The sequence below is a fragment of the Mirounga angustirostris genome, unplaced genomic scaffold, assembly GCF_029215605.1.
Source record: "Mirounga angustirostris isolate CCGP_5_RB_7025 unplaced genomic scaffold, mMirAng1.0.hap1 SCAF_14, whole genome shotgun sequence".
Lineage (NCBI taxonomy): Eukaryota > Metazoa > Chordata > Mammalia > Carnivora > Phocidae > Mirounga > Mirounga angustirostris.
This window is the reverse complement of record NW_026991722.1, coordinates 63978463-64002633: the sequence shown is the minus strand read 5'-3', so window position 1 is coordinate 64002633 and position 24171 is coordinate 63978463. Positions and strand designations below refer to the sequence as shown.

The following is a 24171-nucleotide window of genomic DNA, read 5'->3' as shown; positions in this document are numbered from 1 at the left end:
CTGTAAAATGGGAAGGCGGCAGAACTCTCCCTCGCGGATTGTGTGAAGAACACAATTAGATATTGACAGGAGGGCGCGGCGCGCAGCACCCGGGCGAACTGCTGACGCCTGAGAAGGATCCCAGTGAGCTAGGGGCAGTGAAGGAGGCAGCCAGGCTGGAGTCCCGGGAAGGGGCGCAAGGCCTGCCAATCCCCGCTCCGGGCCGGACGGTCTGGGGACGTCCTCGAACGCGGCCGAGGGGGGGCGGCCCGAGGCCCCGGCCGCGCCGCAGCGGTCCCGGCAGGTGCCGGGGCCTCGGCCACTCCACGAAGGGGCCGGTCGTCGTCCGGGACGGACACCCCGGGAGCCCAATGGCAAGCCGGCGTCTCCCAGCGTCCGTCCAATCGGCGCCGGTTGCCGGGCCGCCCTGGGTCTCCCGGCCAATGGGAAAATTCGCGTTCGGATGGGGCGGGGCGGAGGGTCGCGTAGCCGGCCAGACCCGCTTTGCGCACGGGCCGCGCGAGGGGCGGGGAGGGCTGGCCCCGGGGCTGCACGCTGGGCCCGGGAGGGGTCCGCCCCCGCACCGGCCCAAGTTGAGGCCCCGCGGACCGCTAACCCCGCCGCGCCCTGGGGACGCCGCGCCGGGTGCGCCGAGAGACCCGGGGACGCCCGTCTGGGGGCGGGGGCCACGCTGCGGGGCCGCCCACGCCGCGCTCCAGGTAGGCTCAGGCCGGGGGGCGGGGTCCGGAGGTCGAGGCCGGGATTGGGACGAGGCCAGAGGTCCCGGACGGGATCCAGGTTGCGGTCCAGCAGGGGCCGGCGTCTAGGTGGGCTCCTGAGCGGGGAATCGAAGTCCGGCCGGGTATCGCGGCCGGGGAAGGAGCCGGGCTCCGCCCCACCTGCCCCTAGCCCGCGCCGCGGTGCGCGAGACCCTGGACCACGGGGACGGGTCCCTTTGTGCGCGGCCTGCCCGGGCGCCCCGCACCGCGCGCCCCCGCCGAGACGCGGCCGGAACCCGCAGCCTTGACCGCCCTGCGCGACGCCGGGCGCCTTGCGGCTGGGATCCGGCAGTCACGGGAACTTTCCAGGGGCCCCAGGGGCGGCGGGGCCGGGGAACTTTCCTGGGGCGGCGCGCCACTGGAACCCGCTGGGGCACGGCGGGGCCAAGGGGATGTCCCCGCTCCCGCTGCTCCCGCCGCCTAGAGGACGAGGGAGGGGATGCCGCCCGGAGTCCCTGCCTAGTGCCCTGAACGGGGCCGCCCTGACCGGGGATCCCCCTGTTCCGCCACCCCTGGGTCCCCTCGGTGGGACACCGGGCCCCCGGCAGAGGTGGGTTCTCCCCAGTCGGGGTGGTACTCAGCCTGGGTTTGTTGAGGTGTGGCCGCAGGGCAGGCAGCCTGAGATCCCAAGCCTTCCCATTTTAATGTTTAATTAAATGTTGGGTACTTAAAACATGTCACTGTTTCTAACTTGTGCGTAAGTTATCACTGAAAACGGAGCTCAGGGACTCTGGCTGTTTTCCCTCTAGACCCAGGCATGTTTAGAAACAAGAGAAAAGAATCACCCCAACAGTGTTTCATCCTTTGGGCTAGGCTCTCAGTGTAACCTCAGGTGGTTACTCCTTTCTCACACCCGTTCCAGTTGTCACCTACATTACTGTGCAGGACACACACCAAGTCAGGATTTATAAACCCAGGGGGTTGGGAGATGAGCAGCTTAGTGCCTGTGAGGGCAACCTGTCCCCATGAGGACATGCACCAAGGGTGGACTGAGTGCCTCCATCCCCTCCCCCTGCCTCCACTTGAGATGCAAGCCACCACCAAAGGTCTGCTGGTCCAGAGCAGGTCCTGCCTGTCTTGTGTTCAGTGTATCTCCGGATCTGGGATGGTGCTGGACACAGGAGACAGTCAAAACTCTCTACACAGTATACTGGGCCCATGGCCAGTAGTTCCTGAGTAGGTGGTCCAGACCTTGGGTCTGGCCACAGCATGTAGGGCTGTGAATCTGGAATGCATCCTTTCCCCCAACCTTGCCCTGTCCCACCCACAGTACCATGTCTGTCCCCTGCTCCCTCAAGTCTATGGTCCACTGGCACCCAGCGCAGGGCTGGGCACAGAGCATTCACTATGCTCAGGATTCTAGTCCTGGCCTAGGAAGGAGGATCACAGCCAAGCCAACCCCTGCCCTGCTCTTCTTCCCAGTCTTTTCTACGTAGACACAAGTACCTGCAGTCCATGACCCTCCCAGGTAAACTGGGCCAGCTCTCAGTCCTGCTAAGTTAGCTTCCCCATGCCACGTTGGGGTTGCATGGTGCCTCCTCCAGAGGTGGCCCCTCAGGTCTCTGTATCTCTGAGGCTCTGTGAAAGCAGGGTTGTACTTCCATCCCTGTTTGTGCTGCCTAAAGATTCAGGATAGATTCACCACACCCACTTCACCCCAAGAGTCAGGCCTGAAGGGCATGAAGAGTGGGGTCCTGCACCTTTAAGGGAAGCCAAGAGCTACACACAGCTGGGGGGCAAGGACACTAGGCATGCTAGAGTCCTAGCCAGTCCCTAACATCTGCCCTGTGACCTGGTCTGGCCTCAGCAGGGGGAGGGAGGGTGGGGCAAGCCCTGTGGACTGCCAGGGGGCCATTGGGGGTTCTGGGGACTTCCCAGTGGCGGCTCAAGTCAGGGGAAGGCATCTGTTTTTTTACCACCAGCTTCCATCAAGATAGTGATGAAGTCTTGGGCTGCTCAGCAGGAGACCCAGGATTGGGAGTAACCAGAGGGAACATGGGGTCAGGAATCCCTTATTGGGCTTTCCTGACTGGGACAGCTGTACAGTTCGGTTTATTTCACAGGTCAGGAAGATGAGCCCAGAGCAATGGACACCCATTTCATCCCCATCTCATCCCTTCCCCCACCTTGTGTCAGGCTCTTCCCACTGCCCCAGTGGATCTTGAGGAGCCAACAGCCTCCAGGAAAGCGGCGACTAGCTGGTACGGCCACCAGAGGGCACCCAGGACTGCCATGGCAGGCGAGACTGGCCCCACCCAGCCTCCCTCAGGGCTGGGACCCTTCCTGAGGAACCTGGTGGGGAGGCCGTAGCTCTGCTTTCTCCAGACTGCCTGTCCAGGGTACAGAGCTGGAGAGGAACAAGGCCCCTCAGTAGCCCCCAGAGCCCCTCACCACCTTTAGTTCAGGCAAGGGGAGACCCAGGGACTGAATGGCAGCGTGATTGAGCGCAGGCTCGGGCAAGGACAATGAAAAACAGGCCCTGAGTGAGGCCGCCTTCAGACCTGGGCCCCAGGGGACTCCTTGGCTTCCATAGGCTGACCCTGCCAGCATCTAAGGGTCCTGGTGCGGACTCTGAACCAGCCTGTCAGGGTGAGGCTGTGCCTCTTCCACTTTATCTGTGAAAGAAGGTGCCACAGAAGCGGGTGCCTTTTCACATTGCACCCAAAGTGGCCAGCAGCCTGGAAGAGCACGTCAGGATGTGTCACAGTGGAGGAAGGCGTGAGGTTTGAGTGCAGAACGGGCTCCTAGACAGACCTGCCTGACCCCCCCCACCGCCCCCCCCACCCACCACCCGGGTTCCTCATCACCTGCCATAGCCCCAAGTTCCCCGCCCAGCCCACCCAGCTGGGGCCCCATCCCTCTTCTGGACTCTTCACTTTGTGCTCATGGAGCTGCCTCATGCCATGGACACATGACCAGTCCATGGCTTTGCAGGACAGGCCGCTGGGTTCCTGCCCCAATCGGAGATGCAGCAGGCCTTCCCAAGAGAGGGGACAGACTGGACAGATTTTCGGGGTATGCCAGTGTGGGGAGGCCCATGGCATGGTTAGGCTGAGGCTTGTATAGCCAGGTGGAGTTGCTCCACTTCTCCAGACCTTCCTCATTTGGGGATGGAGCCCAATAAGATGCAGGGTTGGTGGCTCCCTTAGCCCCAAGGCTCCTGGCTCAGGGGTCCTTGGCCGAGTAAGTGACCCCAAAGCCTACAGATCAGCCCTGAGGGGGAGCTAAGAAGGGATTCCCGAGACAGGTACCCCCTGCACTCTCATCACAGATCCTGTCACTCGTCTTCTCTTCAGATCCACGTCTGTCCACTCCCTCAGGGCTCCTGTCAGGCCCTGCCCTGCCCCCATCTATACAGTGTCCTGTGACAAGGGTGCCTTGGGGACCCATGCCTCCCAAAGCTGCCACCATCCTGCATCCCCCAGAGCCTCCCACTTCCCCTACCCTCCTCCTGCAGGAAGCCTTTGGTGCTCACCCCCATACATGCCACATCCACAAAGGAAGATTAGATAGAGGAACGATCTGGAAAACACTGTAGAGCCCAGGGGAGAGAGCTTCTATCACCCCTGACTCCCCAGAGATGGCTTTCCATTTGCAACCCAGACCTCCCCTCCTCTTTGTGCCACCCTGGCTTTGGTTTCTGGTTTTAAAGATTTTATTTTTAAGTAATCTCTACATCCAACGCAGGGCTTGAAGAGTTGCATGCTCTTTAGGGTGCCTGGGTGGCCCAGTCAATTAAGCATCTGCTTTCGGCTCGGGTCATGATCTTAGGGTCCTGGGATCAAGCCCCACATTGGGCTCCCTGCTCAGCAGGGCATCTGCTTCTCCCTCCCTGCTACCCCTGCTTGTTCTTTCCCTCCCTCTCCCTCTCTCTCTCTCTGTCAAATACATAAATAAACCTTAAAAAAAAAAAAAAGAGAGTGTTGCATGCTCTACGAACCAAGCCAGCCAGGTGCCCACCACCCTGTTTTTCATTTTTATTAATGTAAACACTTTCTGGCATGGTCCGCAGGCCTAGATAAAGTGACAGGGAATGTGTCCTCTAGGTCATGGGCTGAGACAGGAAGCCATGGGGCCTGTAGCTCCTGCATGTGAAGCATACCTAGCCATAACTCTGGCCCCTTGGTCCCAGGGTCTGGGAGCTGGGCTGCCTGCCTAACAGGGACTCGGGTTCTGGGCTGGCCCCAAGGAGCATCAGGAGAGGCAAATGGCCTGTTGCACAGGGCAGGAGTGGGGTCCCGGAGAGGGGAGCAGAGCTAGGCAAGTGTTGGGGGGAGGCAGTGGGACCCTGGTGCAGAAGTTCTCCTTGCTGTACTGTTTATCACGACGAAGCACACCCAGCCTTCTGGAATGGGGAAGACATTATTACCAGTCTACAGCTGAACAGTCACAGTTTCGAAGACTAGTCAACAGCAGTAGAAACATTTACAAGGGACGGTGGTAGTCTGACATAAACTGCAGACACCACGGTTCCAGTCGAATGGGGATAAGAGTACGTGCACGAATGTGTGGGTACATGTCAGGAGTGCCACCAGATGACCTCAGGGTCAGGGATGACACTGCCCCACCAGGGGTCTGGCCTCATCTAGAAGGGACTTAGCCCAGCAGGTGGCTCTCACAAGGTACCCTGTGGTTTCCCTGCAGGAGCTGGGACTGGCAGGATGGGCGTTGGGACATGCTGATCTCCCTCAAGACAGGTAAGTGACCTGGGCTTGGCCTGGGGATGTCCCCCTCTTTGCATAGGACAGAAGAGTGTCCCGGTGGGCCTGGCAGGTGTGACTGACAGAGGGATGGCCCAGGGTGGTGTATGCTTCCGGTCAGCCTCACTCTGGGGATGAGCCTGCAGTGGGGCTGACACTGGGATGTTGGCTGGATCTGATCTTCACCTATCTTGACTTGGATGCCTGCCATGCAGTGTCTGGTGTCAGCATAGCCTACCCAGCTTGGCTCTTAGCTCAGGTGGTCCCTCCTGCCCGGGGGAGACTAGAACTACCAGCTGGGGACAGACTGTCATGTGCTAGCCCATGGCCCTGGGTGTTACCAGTGTTTGTAGGTTTACCTGGTAGTCGCTCCTCCAGTGAGACTAAGGCATGGTGCCTGGGGAGTATGGCAGGGCTGGGAAGCAGTGTGGTCCCTGTGTCCCCTGGGTCCCTCTGAGTGGTGGGGAAGTACGTGCTGCTAGCACCTGGGCCCGTGAGAGTTTGCTGCGGTGGCTGCATTTATAGAGTGGCGATGGCTAAAGACAATGCCTCTGGTCATTCTTGTTCCTCCAGTATGGGTGCCCAGTCCCAACCCAGCCATCTGCTCCTGCCCCACCGGGCGCTGTCTCTATGGGAGGCTTGGCCAACCCAGCCCTGTGGATTCTCAGTGGCCCCAAGGATCCAGTGTGGACGGCCTGGCCCAGCCAGTGCCATGCTGTGTGATGAGAAGACAGTGGCCACACACCTAGGAGCCCCCAGGCCTCCAGACACCTCAGTGTTCTGTGCCAGGGGCTGTAGGACAGGGAGGGACAGGGCCTGGCTCCTTCTTCCCTATTCCACATGACTGTGGGTGTGGGAAGCTGCCTGCTGGGCTGGTGGTAGCTGTGCATCTGCTGCCACCTGGCGGTGTACCCCTGGGCCGATCAAGGTCAGGCCAGGCAGCTCAGTGGCTGGCTGTTGGGCTGGGGGAGGGGGGGGCCTCTGGATTGGGATGAAGAGGCTCGGGCTGCATCCAGGGCTCAGAACGTGGCATTTCTTGTGGTATGGGTGACGTGGTATCTGGGGGTGAGGTTGGCAGGGTGCTGGCCCCTACCCCCCTTAACTCCTGGTAGGCCAACCAGCCAGACACCAAACGATAGCTCTGGTCACAGGGTCTCCCTTATCCTGCCCGCTGCTCTTGCCCAGTCTCCCAGCATTGCTTGCTTGTTTCCTGTCCCTGTTTATCCCTTTCTACCTCCTTCTCCTGGTCTTCTCCCCGTTTTTCTCTGGTCTTCTCTGTGTCTCTCTCTGCGTTTTCCTCTCTCTTGTTTCTGTCCTGTCCTTCTTGAGTGTGGTGATTGATTATTCTTATCTGCTACAGTGATGAACTATTCATGCCTGCCATGGGCACTGGAATGATAGCTGTGTTCTTCCTGCCATCTCTCCTCTGGGCTGGGACCATTTCACAAACTGGGAAGCAGAAGCTGGGCCCTGGCTAGGGCTTCCCTGCTCTGTGGGGACCCTGGGGTGTAGCCCTGACCACATCAAGAGGGAGATGGGGAGGGGGAGACCTGGGGACTAAGTTGGGATAGGGGCTGATGGCAAGCACCTGTGTATCTCCCATACTCACCTTCAGCCATTCGGTACCCAGTTGCTGAGCTCCATGTCAAATGCTGAGTGTTGTGACCCCATCACATCCCCTCGGGCAACCCCTGGCCTGGCCAAGAAGGCGGCAACAAAGAGAGAAAGGGGCCAACCGTAGAACTGCAAGCTGGTGATGAGAATTGCAGGGCTCCCTGAGAAGGGGGAGCCGGAAGGCAGTGCAGGGCTGTGGGTGCCCTTCATTGCAGCCATGCCAGCACTGATACCACCTCCTGGGGAGCCCCCCTCCCCCAGCCTGGCCTTGCCCCGTGGCAGCCTTGTCATCAGCCTCCGCACAGCTGTGCTGAGCATGGCTGCGCTTCTGTGACCACTGGACCCGTGCTGGGGTTTTTTGGGGTTTTGATGTGTTTCTCAGTCATTGATTGGAATCTTTATTTATTTATTTTTTTTAAAGATTTTATTTCTTTATTTGAGAGAGAGAATGAGAGAGAGAGAGCATGAGAGAGGTGAGGGTCAGAGGGAGAAGCAGACTCCCTGCCAAGCAGGGAGCCCGATGCGGGACTCGATCCTGGGACTCCAGGATCATGACCTGAGCCGAAGGCAGTCGCTTAACCAACTGAGCCACCCAGGCGCCCATGGAATCTTTATTTTAAAGTATGAATTCTTCCCTCATCTGTGTGCCTGCAAGTTCTTTCTCAGTCTTTCGATTTTTGTTTATGATGGAAATTTTTATATTTTACGGTGAAATTCAATGAACGTTTTCCTTTTTTAGTTATTCCATTGTCCTTCCAGAGCACCTAATCAGGTAAAGGCGCCCCTATCTTTTCCTGAGGTATTTCTAGTTTAGTGTTTTACATTCAAGATTTCATCTATCTAGAATTTATTTTGACATAAATGTAGGTTGAGGATTTAACTTTATTTTTCACTTGTATCTGAACCATTTCTTTTTTTTTTTTTTTAAGATTTTATTTATTCATTCATTTGAGAGAGAGAGAGTGCATGAGCAGGGTAGAGGGGCAGAGGGAGAGGGAGAAGCAGACTCCCCACTGAGCAGGGAGCCCGACACAGGGCTCAATCCCAGGACCCTGGGATCACGACCTGAGCCAAAAGCAGATGCTTAACCAACTGAGCCACCCAGGCACCCCTGAACCATTTCTTTGACAAATTCTTTTTTTTTTTTTTAAAGATTTTATTTATTTATTCATGAGAGACAGAGAGAGAGAGAGAGGCAGAGGGAGAAGCAGGCTCCCAAGGAGCAGGGAGCCCGATGTAGGGCTCGATCCCAGGACCCTGGGATCATGACCTGAGCTGAAGGCAGACGCTTAACCATCTGAGCCACCCAGGCGCCCCCACCCCTGAACCATTTCTTGACTAACATTTTCTGTCACCAGAAGTTGGAAGCATCATGTAATGTGTCCTCAGGTTTCTGGTGCCCGTGGCAAGTGTCTAGCCCTTAGCCAGGGACCACTGCCTGATTAAAAATATCAGGTTGGAGCCTCCCCTTGATCAGTCTTTGTTATCAAAAGTCATGGTTATGGGCGCCTGGGTGGCTCAGTTGGTTAGGCGACTGCCTTCGGTTCAGGTCATGATCCTGGAGTCCCGGGATCGAGTCCCGCATCGGGCTCCCTGCTCGGCGGGGAGTCTGCTTCTCCCTCTGACCTTCCCCCCTCTCATGTGCTCGCTCTCTCACTCTCTCAAATAAATGAATAAATAAAATCTTAAAAAAAAAAAGTCATGGTTATTCTGCACGTTTACCCTACATGTGCTTGTTGGAACCACTCTGTTGGGTCCCTCTCCCTGGGACTTCTGTGGGATTCACCTTAGGCTTCACTCTTTGGAGCCAATTGGTCCTCCCTGTGTGGGTCTGTGGCATGTCCTATGCCAGTCTCCCCATGTCTCAGGGCTCCCACAAGAGAGCCTGTCCCCCCTCTGAGAAAAGAGGTCCCTGCACGGTAGAGCCCCTCAGAAGCAGGGCCCCTGCTGGTGTGGCTGGAGAGCCTGGTGCCTGATTGCTGTTCTCTGTCCTGTGCAACTCTCAGCCAGGCATCCAGGGGCCTTTGTCATCAGACTCCTGTGTCATTTCCAGGTGGGCAGGTCGCCACAGGAGCCCCAATCCCTTTCCCAGCCCCACAGCCCGTGCTTCTCAGGCGAGGCAGGAGGAAGAACGTTCTGCACAGAGGACTTGGGCTCAGACCCTGGCTCTGCTCACCCTGTAGGCCTTGTGAAGGGCTTGACGCAGTTACGTCTCGGGTGCCACACCAGCTTCTGGCTGTGCCATCCTTGTTCAGGGTGATTCACAGCTGCTGGTGTGGCCCGTGCAAGCAGGGCTAACCTTGTGAGGCCTATGGGCGAGATGGTGCTGTGCTGGCCCACACAGGCTCTCCTGGGCCGTCTCTGCAAGCCCGTGGTAGCATTTACCCCAGCCCTGCATTTCCCTGGGCTCCCAGCCCCCAGCTTATCTCGCCCGCAGGAAGGCTGCCCACTATCAGGTGGATAGATGGAAGTACCCCACCCCCCTGGCACATCTTGCCAGGTTGACTTTGCAGCTGAAGGGTTTGGTATTTCGAATATGCCTTTAGTTAAACTTTTTCTTTTCAAAATATTTTCACTCTCCGTGAAATCCTAATTAGGCCATTCATTCGTCTGAATGTACTTGCTGCTCTCTGCATTTTGCAAGATAATGAGGCTGCGAGATGCTGCCGCCCCCAAGCTCTCAGGGCCTTCACTTTCTGCCCCGGAGGGAGACGCCGGCACCTCTGTTGGCCATCCCTGCCTGTGGGATCTGGGCTACAGTGCCTGGGCGGTAGGGGGCACTGAGCGTACAGATGGGGAGATGGAGGCCTGGGCCACTCACAAGTCTGCGATGGTGTAGGTGAAGGGGTCTCAGCCCCAGCAAGGCCCACCCTTTACAAAGCAGCATCCGCCTTCACCTCCTGTCACTCCAGGCTCAAGATCAAGGCCAAAGGAGGTACCTCCTAGATCCTGCTGGCCCAGGCTCCCCTGGGTGTGCCTGAGGGGCTGAGAGCAAGGGAGAGGCCACAAGACTGACCCGTAGATGCCAAATGACCATGGCACCAAAGACCCCCATTTTGCTTTTTAAAGATTTTATTTATTTATTTATTTGAGGGAGGTGGGGAGAGAGAGAGAGAGAGCACACTCACAAGCGGGGGTGGGGAGCAGAGGAAGAGGGAAAGAGAGAATCTCAAGCACACTCTGGGATACCAGAGCCCTATGTGGGTGGGCTTGATCTCATGACCCTGAGATCATGACCTGAGCTGAAATCAACTTAACCGACTGAGCCACCCAGGCACCCCCACCTCCAGTTTCCTCTTTTTTTTTTTTTTTAAAGATTTTATTTATTTGACGGAGAGAGAGTGAGCGAGAGAGCACAAGCAGGGAGGGGGCAGAGAGAGAGGGAGAAGCAGGCTCCCCGCTGAGCAGGAAGCCTGATGCAGGGATTGGTCCCAGGACCCCAAGATCACGACCTGAGCAGAATGCAGATGCCTAATGGACTGAGCCACCCAGGCGCCCATCCATTTTACTTTTTAAAATAAATTATAAGTATGTGCTTGTTTATAGAAAATGTAGAAGATACAGAAAAGAAGGAAAATGAAATCATACCTGTTGCGTCTGTACAGCCCAGCACTTTCTGTCCTCCCACAGGTTCCTGGGAGGTGATTTCCACATGTGCATGTTTAAGGGGGCTGGAAGTTGTGATCCCCACCCCGCACCCACCAGCATCTCCCATGTTGGTGTTGGGATGCTTGGCCAATGCAGAAGGGTGGGTGCCCTATTTCCAGGTAGTACTTGCGGTTGACTATGCTGGTCCTGCTTCTCTGGGGCACACACACCCATGTCAGGCCCCCTCTGTCCCTGGGGCCTGTGTGCCCCTCAGCTAAGAGCTCAGAAGGACATCTCATCATGGACTCAGGCTGTTTGCAGTTCTCTACCATCAGGGCCGCTGCAGTAAATAACTTTTGCTCAGAGCTGTTTTTCTACATTGAAACACCTTGGGCTTGATCTTGAGGTTCAGGCACTGCTGGGGTGTGTGTGTGTGTGTGTGTGTGTGTACGCACACGCATCCTCATGCTGGGGACAGAGCCTTGGTGGGAGCCATCAGATGCCAGCGAGACCTGAGAGAGTGGCCTAAGGGTGGGCCCTGTGACAGCCCCTCTCCCAAGAGATAGCTAGGCCCACTGTCTTCAGACAGCCCACCCAGGGCCCTGCATAGGACACAGACCCCAGGAAGGGAGGAACACCTCCAGTGAGGCCCCCACCTCACCTCCTGTCCCCTCAAGCGTGAAATGGGAGCCCAGGTGTCCCAGCAGGCGTCTGTGAGGTGACCCCACTCCTGGTGCTGTGCTGAGGGATGCGGGTGATCAGGAGGCTAGGCTGGTCCCCTGGCTCTGTGGGCATTGCACACAGTGGGTGCTAGGGCCTCCCCTTGGCCCTCGGCCTCTGCTCCCACCAGGCTGTCTCACGCGTACTTCCTCACACCCAGACTGATGCCCAGGGTGTCTGGAGGCCAACACTCCCACAGATGATTACCTCCAAGGTGAGTCATTCGGACCCTTGCGGAGGGCACACTGATGGTTCTGTAGTAAGAGTCGAAGCTTCAGTGAGGAGTCTCCTCTGCACACAGTTGGAGGCCCAGGGCTCAAGGCACCTCAGCACCCTGACCCTGTCCAGAGGACCATGCTGGGGGAAGGGCTCTAGGGCTCTGAGAGTGTCAGCCGTGCCCCTCGGAGCATACCATGGGCTAGCCAGTTCACCCACCATGGGTGAGCGTGGGATCCAGAAGACCTGACAGGGCTGAGAGGGAAACGGGTGGGAAGGGGAGGGGTGCAGGAGGAAGGAAGGGCAAGGATGTAGGAGTATAGGAGACAGGGCAGGTAGGGCTGCAAGGGGAGGTAGGGGTGCAAGGAGGCAGAGGTATAGGGGAAAGTGGGGCTTTAGGGAAGGTGGGAGTTCAGGGGAAGGAAGAGGCAAGGCTATAGGGAGAGGGAAGTCTGCTAAAGAGGGTAGGGAATAGGGGAAGTGAAGGTACCAGAGAGAAATGGAAATACAGAGTGGAGGAGCAGGGATGCAGGGGGAAGTAAGGACAGGTGTGCAGGGGGAGGCAGGGATGCTGAGGTCAGGAGAGAGGCCAGCAGGTGGTTGAAGGTCCCAGGTTCAGGCCCTGTGATACTATTTTTTTTTTTTTAAGATTTTATTTATTTATTTGACACAGAGAGACACAGCGAGAGAGGGAACACAAGCAGGGGGAGTGGGAGAGGGAGAAGCAGGCTTCCCACTGAGCGGGGACCCCGACGTGGGGCTCAATCCCAGGGTCCTGGGATCATGACCTGAACCGAAGGCAGATGCTTAATGACTGAGCCACCCAGGCGCCCCCTGGGATAGTATGTTCTAAGTACCCTGGCCACATGCTGAGCCTTCTGAGGAGAACTGGAGCTGGGAAAGGGGGCTTTCCTGAACACAGCTTGGGAGGGCAGGTGTGGGCTCTGGGATTCCTGAGCCTCCCACCCCCCTCATCAGTGGGCACAGGCGGCCAGCCTCACCTGTCACCTCCTGCCCAGGGTGAGCGGCCGGTTTATTGCCACCCAGGGAGGCAGGTGACCTGTCCAGGGCCCCAGAGGGTGCAGGGCCATAGCTAGGACCACAGCTGGGTCAGGGACTTGTATGGGACCAAAACCATCTTTTCTCTTGGGCCTCCCAGCATGGGGGTAGGGAATTATGATGGGGAACTGAGGCTCAGCAAGCAGAGCTGGGCCCTGCTCCCAGGCCTGCCCCAGGCAAGCACATCTTCTCTTTCCAGGTGTCTTGGTGACAGTTCTCTGGCATTTGCCTGTCTGTAGGGAGCTATTGGTTATGATGAGACTATTTCAATATTTGTATTTGAAGAAATAATTTTAGACGTTTCTTTGCCAAACCTTTGAAACTGGGCATTAGTTAATTTTTATTTAAGCCTTTATGCTTGCGAACTTTTGTCTTTATAAAAGGGCCAGGACATCCAGAGGTGTAGTGAGGGTGGGGGTAGGCAATGCCCCAGGGCATGGTGCAGGGAAGGAGGCCATCTGTGACTATGACACAGGCAGCAGCCTTGTGCCCTGTGGGAACCCTGGGCCCTGGCACGTCCCCTTGCTCCTGGTGACTCTGTGCCCCTCCTCGGACTCCACTGCTCAGAGCATCCCCACAGTTGATGGGCAGGAGGAGTGAACCTCAGACAAGACCCCGGGTCCGAGAACAGCAGTCTTGGGCAGGGCCAGGGGGCTGGGTGGGAGTGGAGGGGTGTTTGCTGTCCCCTTCCCTGCAGCTGGTAGGGGCTGCTTCAGCCAGGGCAGGGGAAGCTCTTGAGCTGGGCCTGGTTCTCTTGTTCACTCCTTCAGCAAATATTTATCTGGTTTCTCCTGCCATGAGATGCCCCATGGCCTCCAGGATACAAGTCTGGTCCCTGTCACACTGGCAGCCCCGCTCCTTGCTGCACCCACCTCCAGACTCAGCAGGCTATGCCTGGGTGAGGGTCTCTGTGGACCCACTCCCTGCATCGTTCTAGATGCAGAGATGCCCTCAGCAAGGCGGCATTCTCCTGAGCCTTCAGGAGCCCAAGGCAGTCTTTCTCCTGACATTTCTCCAGTTTTTCACAAAAATCAGCCTCCCTACAGAACACAGGCCCGGGTTCCTCAGTGCAGCCCAGGCCTGGGAGCCACAGTGCTCTGTTGGTCTAGATGCTGTTTTCCGGCTGTTCATCCTTGCTTCCTTCTTGCAAAGAAATGAATTGAGTACCTGCCACGTGCCAGATGCTGTGCTGGCTGCCATGCAGCAGAGGCCAAGGTGGTCACTTTCCCCAACACCCCCTCACCTTTGTTACCATATGTGGCAGCAGGTGAGGGTTCAGATTTGTTGTGTCGTTTGGCCCATGCAGAGGCCTAAAAGCTGGTGACAGAACTTCACAGTGTGATCCTGGACTCACAGGTTAATTTTCTGTAACTTCTTTAAGTCCTGTCCTCTCTGAACTACATCTATGAGAAATTTCTATTTCTGGCATGTGAGAGGTAGTCAGAAATGCATTGGTCATTTCGACGGGAATCTTGGTTTGGGGACTTAGATACCTATGTGCTAACTTATTTTAGGTTTGTCCTAGATTATTCATATTCATTCATTTTTTTTAAAGGTATTCTGGAATCATTTATGTTGTTGATTCTCTCTGTTAGAAATTGTCTGGGTATTACTCCTGGGAGAGCTTTAGAAATAGAAAACAAGGTGCTCGTTGCAAGGATGTTTTAGCGTTTTTCATTCAGCTCTGGTGCACTCGTATTCATAGTCATTCTTTATTGTTTAATAATTATTTAAAGCTGTGAATTTGCCTCTGAGTATAGCTTTGGCTATTTCCCCCCCAGCTTATTGAGTTATAATTGACATATAACATTGTGTGAGTTTACGGTGTACAGTGTGATGATTTGGTACACATATGTATTACAAAATGTTTGCCACAATAAGATTAGTTAACACATCCTTCATCTCACATAAATTGTCATTGTTTATTGTTATGGTGAGAACATTAAACATAGCAACTTCGGAGCGCCTGGATGGTTCAGTCGTTAAGCGTCTGCCTTCAGCTCAGGTCATGATCCCAGGGTCCTGGGATCGAGCCCCACATCAGGCTCCCTACTCAGCGGGGAGCCTGCTTCTCCCTCTCCCACTCCCCCTGCTTGTGTTCCCTCTCTCGCTGTGTTTCTGTCTGTCAAAATAAATAAATAAAATCTTTAAAAAATAAATAAATAAATAAATAAATAAACATAGCAACTTCTCTCATAGCAACTTCTAAGTATACAATACAGTATTGTCAATTATAGTCACCATGCTGTACATTAGATCCCTGGAACTTATTGTATAACTGAAAGATTATCCCCTTTGACCTGCATCTCCCCATTTCCCCTACCCTTCATTCCTGACAAGCACCATTCTACAACCTATATATTTTTATGTATGATGTTTGAATATATTTTTCACTGTTTCTAAATAGTCAGCTTGGTATGCTTAAATTTTTGTCTTTTATCTATTTATTTAAAAGAATGTTTTGCACATTCTAAGAGCCACAAGATGGCTTTTTTAAAATTTCTATTTTTTGGTAAAATACACAAAATTTACCATTGTAACCATTCTTCAATGTCTGGTTCTGTATCATTAGGTATATTCACATTGTTGTGCAACCAATCTCCAAAACTTTTTCATCTTGCAAAATTGACACTCTGTATCCATTAATGAACATTAATGAACCCATTACCCCCTCTCTCCAGCCCCTTGGAACCACCATTCTACTATGTCTTTCTGTGAATTTGACTAATTTAGATGACTCATAAAAGTGGAATAGTACAGTATTTGTCTTTTTATGATTGGATTATTTCACTTAGCATGATTTCTCAAGATTCATCATGTTGTGGCATGTGTCAAAATTTCCTTCCTTTTAAAGGTGGCATACTCTTCCATTGATAATAACATTCCATGGTCCATAAGTGTGTATCGCATTTTGTTTATCCATTCATCTATTGGTAGACACTTGAGTTGCTTCACCTTTTGGCTATTGCGAATAATGCTGTTATGAGCATGAGTGTAAAATATCTCTTCAATCATTTGCTTTCAATTCTTTTGGATGTATACCCAGAGGTGGAATTACTTGATCATACAGTGATTCTATTTTTAACTTTTTGAGGAACCACCATATTGATTTTCTTTTTATGCCATTTTACATCCCACTAACTGTGCACAAGAGCACCAGTTTCTCCACGTCCTTACCAAAACCTGTTATTTTGTGTTTTTGAGAGTAGTCATCTAATGGGTGAAGGTGACATTTCACTGTGCTTTTGATTTGCATTTCCCTAACATTAGTAATATTGGGCATCTTTTCATATACTTCTTGGCCATTTATGTATCTTCTTTGAAGAAATGTGTGGTCAAATATTTTCCCCGTTTTTAAACTGGGTTGTTTGTTTTTTGTTGTTGTTGATTTGTAGGAGTTCTTTATGTATTCTGGATGTTAATCCCTTATCAGGTACATGATTTAAAAATCTTTCTGCCATTCTCTGCATTGCCTTTTTACTCTGTTGATTATGTCATTTGAACAAAAGTTTTCAATTTTGATATAGTTCGATTTATCTATTTTTACTTTTGTTGCCTATGCTTTTGCCATCATATCCAAGAAATCATTGCCAAATCCAACATCACAAAGCTGTCCCCCTATGTTTTCTTCCAAGAGTTTTATAGTTTTAGGTCTTTTATTTAGGTCTTTGATGCATTCTTAGTTAATTTTTGCATATGCTATAAAATGTTGTAACTTTATTCTTTTCCATGAGGATATCCAGTTTTCCTAGCACCATTTATTGAAAAAACAATTATTTCCCCCATTGAATGGTCTTGACAGCCTTGTAAAAAATAGTTGATCATATATATATGAGGATTTCTTTCTTTCTTTTTTTTAAAGATTTTATTTATTTGACAGAGAGAGACACAGCAAGAGAGGGAACACAAGCAGGGGGAGTGGGAGAGAGAGAAGCAGGCTTCCCGCGGAGAAGGGAGCCCAATGTGGGGCTCCATCCCAGGACCCTGGGATCATGACCTGAGCCGAAGGCAGACACTTAACAACGAGCCACTCAGGCGCCCCTATGAGGATTTATTTCTATTCTATTCCATTGGTCTATATGTCCGCCTTTATGCCATGACCACACTGTTTTCATTACTAAAACTTTGTAATAAATTTTGAAATCAGGAAGTGTGAGACCTCTAACTTTGTTCTTTTTTATGATTGTTTTAGCTGTTCAGGATCCTTTGAGATTCCATATGGATTTTAGGATGGAGTTTTCTATTTCTGTAAAAAATGCCATTGGAATTTTGATAGGGACTGAATTCGATTGGTAGATCACTTTGGGTAATATTGACATCTTAACAATATCAAGTCTTCCATTCTATAAGCATGAAATGTCTTTCCATTGGTGTAGGTAGATCATCTTTAATTTCTTTCAGCAGGGTTTTGTAGTTTTCAGTGTGCAAGTGTCTTTCTTCACCTTAGTTAAGTTTATCTCTAAGTTTCTTGTTCTTCTTGATGCTATTGTAACTGAAATAATTTTCTTAATTTCCTTTTCAGATTATTCATTGTGAGTGATTTCTGTTTATTGATTTTGTACCCTACAACTTTATTGCTTTATTAGTTCTGAGGGTGTGTGTGTATATGTCTGTGTGTGTAATCTTTAGGATTTTCTACATTTAAGATCATATTATCTGCAAACAGAATTTCACGTCTTCCCTCCCCATTTGGATACCTTTTATTTCTCTTTCTTGCCTTACTGATCTAACTAAGATTTCTAATAGAAGAGGACTTGAACAAAAGTAGCAAAAGCAGCATCCCTGCCTTATTCTTGATCTTAGGAGAAAAGCTTTAACTCTTTCATTATTGGGTGTGATGTAAGCTGTGGTGTATGTGTAGTATAATGTGTAGCATGTAGAGTATGATGTCTTTTTTATGTATGCTTGTTATCATGTAAAAGTGTTTCTTTCTATTCCTAGTTTGTGTTTATATCATAAAAGAGTGTCGAATTTTGTCAAATGTATTTTATGCATCAATTGAAATTATCATTTCCCCCCATTATTTTGTTAATATACAGGGTATTATGTTGGTCGATTTCTATATGTTGAGCCATCCTTGCTTTCAGGAATAAATCCCACTTGGTTATGGTGTATAATCCTTTGCATATACTGCTGAATTCAGAATGCTGGTGTTTTGTTGAAGATTTTTACATCAGTTTTCACAAGGGCTGTTGATCCATAGTTTTCTTTTATGGCTTGGTATCAGGGTAATTCCAGCCTTGTAGAATGAGTTAGTAAATGTTCCTTTCTTATCGATTTTTGGGGACAGTTTGAAGATTTATGCTAACTCCTCTTTGAGTATTTGTTAGAATTCACCAGAGAAGCCATCTGGTCCTGGGCCTTACTGGGAGGGTTACTTACTGATTCAATCTGCCTGCTAGTTATTAGGTCAGCTCAGGTTTCGTTTCTTCATGGGTCACTTTTGGTAGATTGTGTGTTTTTAGGAATTTGTTCATTTCTTCTAGGTTATGCAATTTGTTGGTGTATAATTGTTCATAGTATTCTCTTATAATCCTTTTATTTAAAAAAATTATACAGAGAAGAGACATACTGAACACAAGAGAGTGGGGTGGGGTTTTTTTTTTTACATTTTTCAAGTTTATTTTTTATTTTTTTAAGATTTTTATTTATTTATTTGACAGAGAGAGAGCGAGTGAGAGAGGGAACACAAGCAGGGGGAGTGGGAGAGGGAGAAGCAGGCTTCCTGCTGAGCAGGGAGCCCGATGTGGGGCTCGATCCCAGGACCCTGGGATCATGACCTGAGCCGAAGGCAGATGCCCGATGACCGAGTCACCCAGGTGCCCCTCAAGTTTATTTTTAAGCAATTGAATTTGTAAAATTAAGGTAGCTAAAAACGTTCCTTCGTTTTTCTTCATTTTTTTCAGTTTCACTGAGTATAATTGACAAATTTGTAGGCTACTTGGTGTGTACGTCATAGTGGTTGGATATACGAATACATTGTGAAAGAATTCCTGTGGTCTAGTTAATGAGCACATCCATGATGTCATATCTTCTGTGAGTTTGTGTGTGTACGTGAGTGTGTGTGTGTAGTGTTTGGGTTTGTTGTTATTTTTGGCTTGGTTGGACTTTGTTTTGTGTTTCATGGATTCACACCTAATCTCTCTTTTTTTTCATACCTAATCTCTTACACTCATCAATCCACAGATCCACAGATATCTTGAGACAGTAAAAACACTCCCCACAGGCAGCTTGCAAAGGATGGCTAGGGACAGCTGAAGTCATCTTAAGGCACGCAGCGTATCCAGGCCTTGCTGGAAAATACGTTTCAACCCCTCAGCAACCCTTGTTCCCCGAGGCATGTGGTCTGGAGCTTCTGCCTATGGTGGGGTGACACCCAGGTGAAATACCCGGTTAGCCTGGACTTCTCTGGGCAGTCCAGGGCTCCTGGCGAGCCCTGTTTGCTCCCTCCCAGGAGCAAAGGAAAGATCCATCATGTGAATGGCAAATCATGACTCTGAAAATCCAGGAATTTCACCATGAAGTTTCCTTAAGGAATTTCAGAGCGAGGTTAACTTTTTTAGAGATCTCAAGGTAAGGAAGCCAGGCATCCTGTTGAACAAAGCTGTCAGCTAGTCCTGGCCGTAAAAGAGTGTCTGCAGCACAAGAGATGATGAGCGGGCAACAGGATGTACAGCTGACATCTGCGGATGGACGGTGTCCAGCCCCTCTGGGATGTGGACAGCCTGGCGGAGAACAAGCGCTCCGGGGAATGTTCGCCCCGCCAGCAGGTCAGGCCAGGCGCGTGCTTCCTTCCCACACCACAGAGCCAGCCTCAAGCACTTAGGAAACGGGTGTGTGTGTGGGGGATACCTCAGCCTACCAAGAGTGAATCGTAAAATGCCAGAAATAGACACATCCACCCTTTTCTGAGCTGGTGTTCTGGACAGGAAGCTTTGATTCTGACCTGTACGCTGACAAGCCCGCTGGAGGCCTTCTCTCTTGAGGGTGGTTTCTGCCCGTTTTGAGAGCGCCGCTCTGCTTTTTCTGCCTTGGGGAATTTTTATTGTGTGGAAGTTTCGTCCTGGGATCTAGTTTCCACATCTCTTGCCTTCCCTCTGTCATCGACTTCTTGTCATTTTCTGCTGCTTTGGAAGGACTGGCCTGAGTTTGCTTTCTGCTACCCCACTATGTGCAGATTTACTGCGGCAACCCGTGTGCCGTTCCCCGCCTCTGCCCATGGGGGCCTCGTCATTTATGATCACTCCCTTCCATTACGGTCTGTTCCCAGTTCATCAGTTCAACACTGCCTTCGACCTTTCGAGGACACATATCAGCTATTCCCTAGTACTTGTGCTAATAAGTGTGCTAAATATAATTTAGCGAAAAGTGACTCTCTCCAGGAGGATTTGCCCCGGCATGCTGGTGTGCTGTGCTGTGGGCAGTTCTCTGCTGGCTAGGTGCTTCTGTCCAGGGTCCGTGGCCCAGCCGCCCTCACCTGCCACAGAGAGACTTGGTGTAGACCAGAGGCTGGAGCCACTCGCAGACTGTGGTGTCACAGACAGGCCTGGCCTCAGAGGTCTTGATGGGGGGCAACCTTGCAGGTGTTCAGGACAGTAACAGGGTCTGTGTTAGGATGCTGACCCTTACCAGGGCCCACAATGGCTAAGTAAGGAGCGCTCTGCCTACCTTCCCCTCCTGCAACGAGGACCTGTCAGGACTTTCAGGCCACCCACCACCCATTTTCCAGTGGGGCAGGTGAGGTCAGGTCCCATGGGGCAGCTATGGTGAGCTCAGCAGCAGCCACACAGCGTGGATGGGTGTGGGTGTGCCTGTGGGTGCATCGTGCGTCCCTGTGGGTGTGTGCGTGGGCTTGTGGGGGTGGCTGCCACATGTGCCTGCAGGTGAGTTTTGGGAGGTCCCCAAACTGTACGCATGCCTTCTGCAGTGTTCCCACCTCCTTCTGGCAGGGATGGGACACACAAACAAGTCCAGCTCCCAGCAGGCGCTCATGGCATGTGTGGGTGGGGGGCGGGGAGTCGGAGGGGACACTGCAGGGCCTAAAGTCTGTGCTGGGTGGGGGTGGGGTGGAGCCCCCTGCCCTTTCCCACTGAGTAATTTGCATATAAAAGGGGGGAGTTTGTTACTGGCTGGAGGTTGGTAGTGTCTGGACTTGTTGCCATGGGCACTCCTGAGCTTCAGGAGCAGCTGAGCTGGCTCCCAGCCTGGAGAGGGGGTTAGGAGCAGCAAGGCTGGTGTCCAGCTAAGCTTCTGGGAGGGAGGGATGTTCCTGGGGCCCGGGAGAAGCCTGAGCTGGCCATGGTCACCTGCTTGTTGACCCTGGACAAGAGCAGACTAGAGGGGACCTGGCCCTTGCATGCTGTGGGCCAGGAGCAAGGCTGGAAGGGCCTGGAACCTCCCTCCCCAGGGCATACACTGCTCTCTCGCCCACACTCACCTCTGACCCATCCAGAACCGGATGGCCCCAGCCACCCTACCTCTGCCCATGGCAGCTGGAGGGCCTTCCTGCCACCTGTGGTGCTTGTTGGCCCTGTCCCAGGCACTGGGCTGTGGGCGCTGTGCTGCCAAAGTCCGGCGGAGTCTCCCTCCTTGAGTCCCCAGTGTTGTTCCTGCTGAGGGAGGGAATGAGTGGCCAATTTCCGTACACATCTCACTCTTCCCAGAGAACTGCCTTCTGGAGGCTGAAGACAGTCCTGCTGAGCCCCAGGACCCCATCTCCCTGGATGGCAAGAACCTGGGCTGGGCTTTGTTGGGAGCCCCCTTTGCTATAGGCCCCACCACACCCTCCCTCCCAGGGCTGTGGAGAAAATTGCCCTGGTATTGCTGATGATGGGCAGGTACATTGGTGCCTGCAAGCAGCTAGCGGGAATTTGACGGGAAAAGCAGGCAGGGAGGGTGAGGCGAGGGTGTTAGGGGGTGCTTGTTGACTCAGAGGGGCACTGCCATGTCAGGGTTGGCCCCTTGGCAGCCTCCCCGGGACCTGCGTAGATCTGCCCACAAAGAGACTGATCTCTCCTGGGGCCAGCTCTGCCTCGTGCTGTTGCCCCGGGGCCGTGACCCCCCACCCCAGTGGCTTAGTTAGCAAAGCTGCAGTGGGTCAGGCTGAGGTTGCTTGGGGAGGGCTGCCCGGGCAGGGCGCCCGGCATGCAGGGGCACTGCCAAGTGCCTGGTCAGCAGCCGTCAGGGTGGCAGGGACCCACAGGCGGGGATGGGGAGGGGTTCCAGGGCTGGGAGCCTGGTAGGGTGAGCTAGGGCCCTGACAGGGCAACCTTGCTGGGGTGTGGGGAGAAGTGCTCTGTGCTGGCTTCCATCACCAGGCCCACATTGCCTTCAGGGTCTCCTCTCCCCTACCCTGGAGCCAACTACACCACAGCCGGTTCCTCTTGTCCAAGTCTGTCTTGAGGTTGTGGTGGCAGCAGGCCCGCCCCAGGCCACACAGCTGGGCCAGCCAGCTGCATTCTCCCCCGGGCAGGCAGGCAAAGACAGGGACCCCCTACAGCAGGGGAAGCCAGGCGAAAGAAGCAAGGGACGGCGCGCTGGGGTAGGCCTGGATGCCATGCGCAGCCCCCTCAGCAGACCTGGTGCCAGACTTGTTGTCATCTGACCTGTCTGCCCCCCAAGGACTTCTTGTGTCCAGTTCCCACTGGGTCCTGAGCCTGGTGGCTCAGTTCCCATCAGGTGGGAGTTTTCCCCACTGCCAGTGCCTCTTCCTCTTATCTAGGCAGAGTGTGTTCCTTGTCAAAATGATGGGAAAGATAGGGAAAACCGCCCAGACTCTAGCTGACAGCTGTGGGGCTCATCCCAGGGACCCTTCTGTGGGCAGCTGGGGCAGGTGGCACTGGGGTGGGGGGGATCGGTCCCAGCTGCTAATCACCAGGCTCTGCAACCCGAGAGGGGGGTGGCTGGGCTGAGGGGCCCTGCCTCACCCCCCAGAGGCTTATTGGCCACAGGCTCCTAGGGGCTGCACTCCCACTGCCCCTCAAAGGGGCTTTGTGCCACCACAAAGAGGCTCTGTCCCTCACAGAGAAGCCTGGGTGTTGCCATGGTGACAGAGGGGGCCAGGAAGAAGGGGGTCCACCGTCTTGGGGGGGAAAGGGCGTTCCTAGTGTACACAGGCCAGTAGCCAGTGTGGGTGACTGCCATACTCGTCCTGCTGCAGCCCTTGGCCTGGCTAGACAGCCGCCGCAGCTGTGCTTTAGTGGGGCTATCTGGACATTTCATGGACACCTTGGCCCCTTGGTAGGGGCTGAGCTCCCAGGCTCTGGTGCCAGTCAGGGCTGTCTGCTTCTGGTCCCAGCCTGGCTTTGAGTGTCAGCCCCCTCCTCGGGAATGCCTTGGTCCCTGTGCCCACTCCAGAGTGTGGTAGGGTGGGGCTCTGAGCCTGGGCCCTCATAACCGCCCCACCATGCTGCTCTGCTGTCCTTGAGATGGAGTGTGGGGGAGGGGAGTGTGAGCCTCTGCTGGGAGGGCAGAGGAGCCACTCAAGGTGTCTTGGTGGCATTGGCCTTGGAAGCAGCCGGCCAGCCCACCCCACACAGTAGGATACCCTGGGGCTTGACCCCTCCCTTGCCCCCCAGTTTCCCCTCTCATGGCCAAGGTGGAGTGGCTGGGCTGCTGGTGCAAGCAGAGAGGGCACTGTGACTGCCAGGCCCCACCTTCCTCATCTGGAGCCCCATGGCTCCCCATCCCTGGGGCCTTGGGCCCTTGGGGTGCCCCTGGGCTGGCTGCTACAGGGACCGCTGAGGAGTGAATCCTTGCTGCCCATACCCCACACTCGGAGCCTGCAGGGTATCGCTCTGGGACTGTGGCTCCGGCTGGAATCTGGGTCAGGTGCAGGAGGGATAGCAAGGGGGCTGCCCTGAATCCCAGCCTGGGGCCTGGGGGAGAGCTGTCCATCCCCATCCCATGAGTTCTGATAGAGGCAGTTCCCAGGGAACCAAGGAGACTTGGTGACTGAGACCTCTCCCAGTGGGAATCCCAGGCCACCCCTTTAGGTGCCTCTGGTGGTGGCTCCCTGTGGCTCAGGCCTCCCACCGAGGAGGGGGCAGCAGCTGGGATATTCACCTGTCTCTGCCTGCACTCCTGCCAGAGTGAGGCCTGTCTCTGCCCTGTCTGGCCTGCGCTCCCAGCTCCAGGCTCTCAGCTCCCAGACCTCAGGCGCCCTGGGCCCCTACAAGTGTCCCTGCCTTGACTTGACCCTGAGGCTCCTACATCAGTACCGCCCCCAGCCTCTGGTCGTTCTGGACCACTTGGCCTAGGGCACCCCATTGGCACAGGGGAAGAGCCCCCCCCCAGACTGTTCTCCCTGCACATGCGAGTGTGATCATCAGACGAGTGCTGCTGCTTATCCATGTGGACAACCTGGGGGCAGGTCACTAAGGGGCCATCTGTCCCCGCCCCCACCCCCATCACGGCGTCTGGTCCCTTGCAACGGGGGTGCCTCCTCTGCTGGGGAAATCTAATTTCCAGGCTGAATCCAATTACCATTCTGTCAGCTCCCTGAAAGTCCCTCTGCT

The 24171-nt window shown here is 53.6% G+C and overlaps 1 protein-coding gene across 8 annotated transcripts in view; it reads left to right on the top strand.

The window, feature by feature from the left end:
* Nucleotides 1-471: 471 nt before the first annotated feature.
* Nucleotides 472-24171, top strand: part of ARVCF (ARVCF delta catenin family member) — a 50838-nt gene continuing 27138 nt past the window's right edge. For 4 of the 8 annotated variants that reach the window (XM_064578027.1, XM_045887131.3, XM_064578025.1 and 1 more), the window contains exons 1-2: nucleotides 472-698; nucleotides 5403-5455. The gene's annotated coding sequence lies outside the window, so the exon portion shown is untranslated. Of the gene's footprint in view, nucleotides 699-2871; nucleotides 2960-5402; nucleotides 5456-24171 lie in introns of those variants that run through there. The other 4 variants (XM_064578028.1, XM_045887132.3, XM_045887133.3 and 1 more) reach the window with 2 other exon arrangements.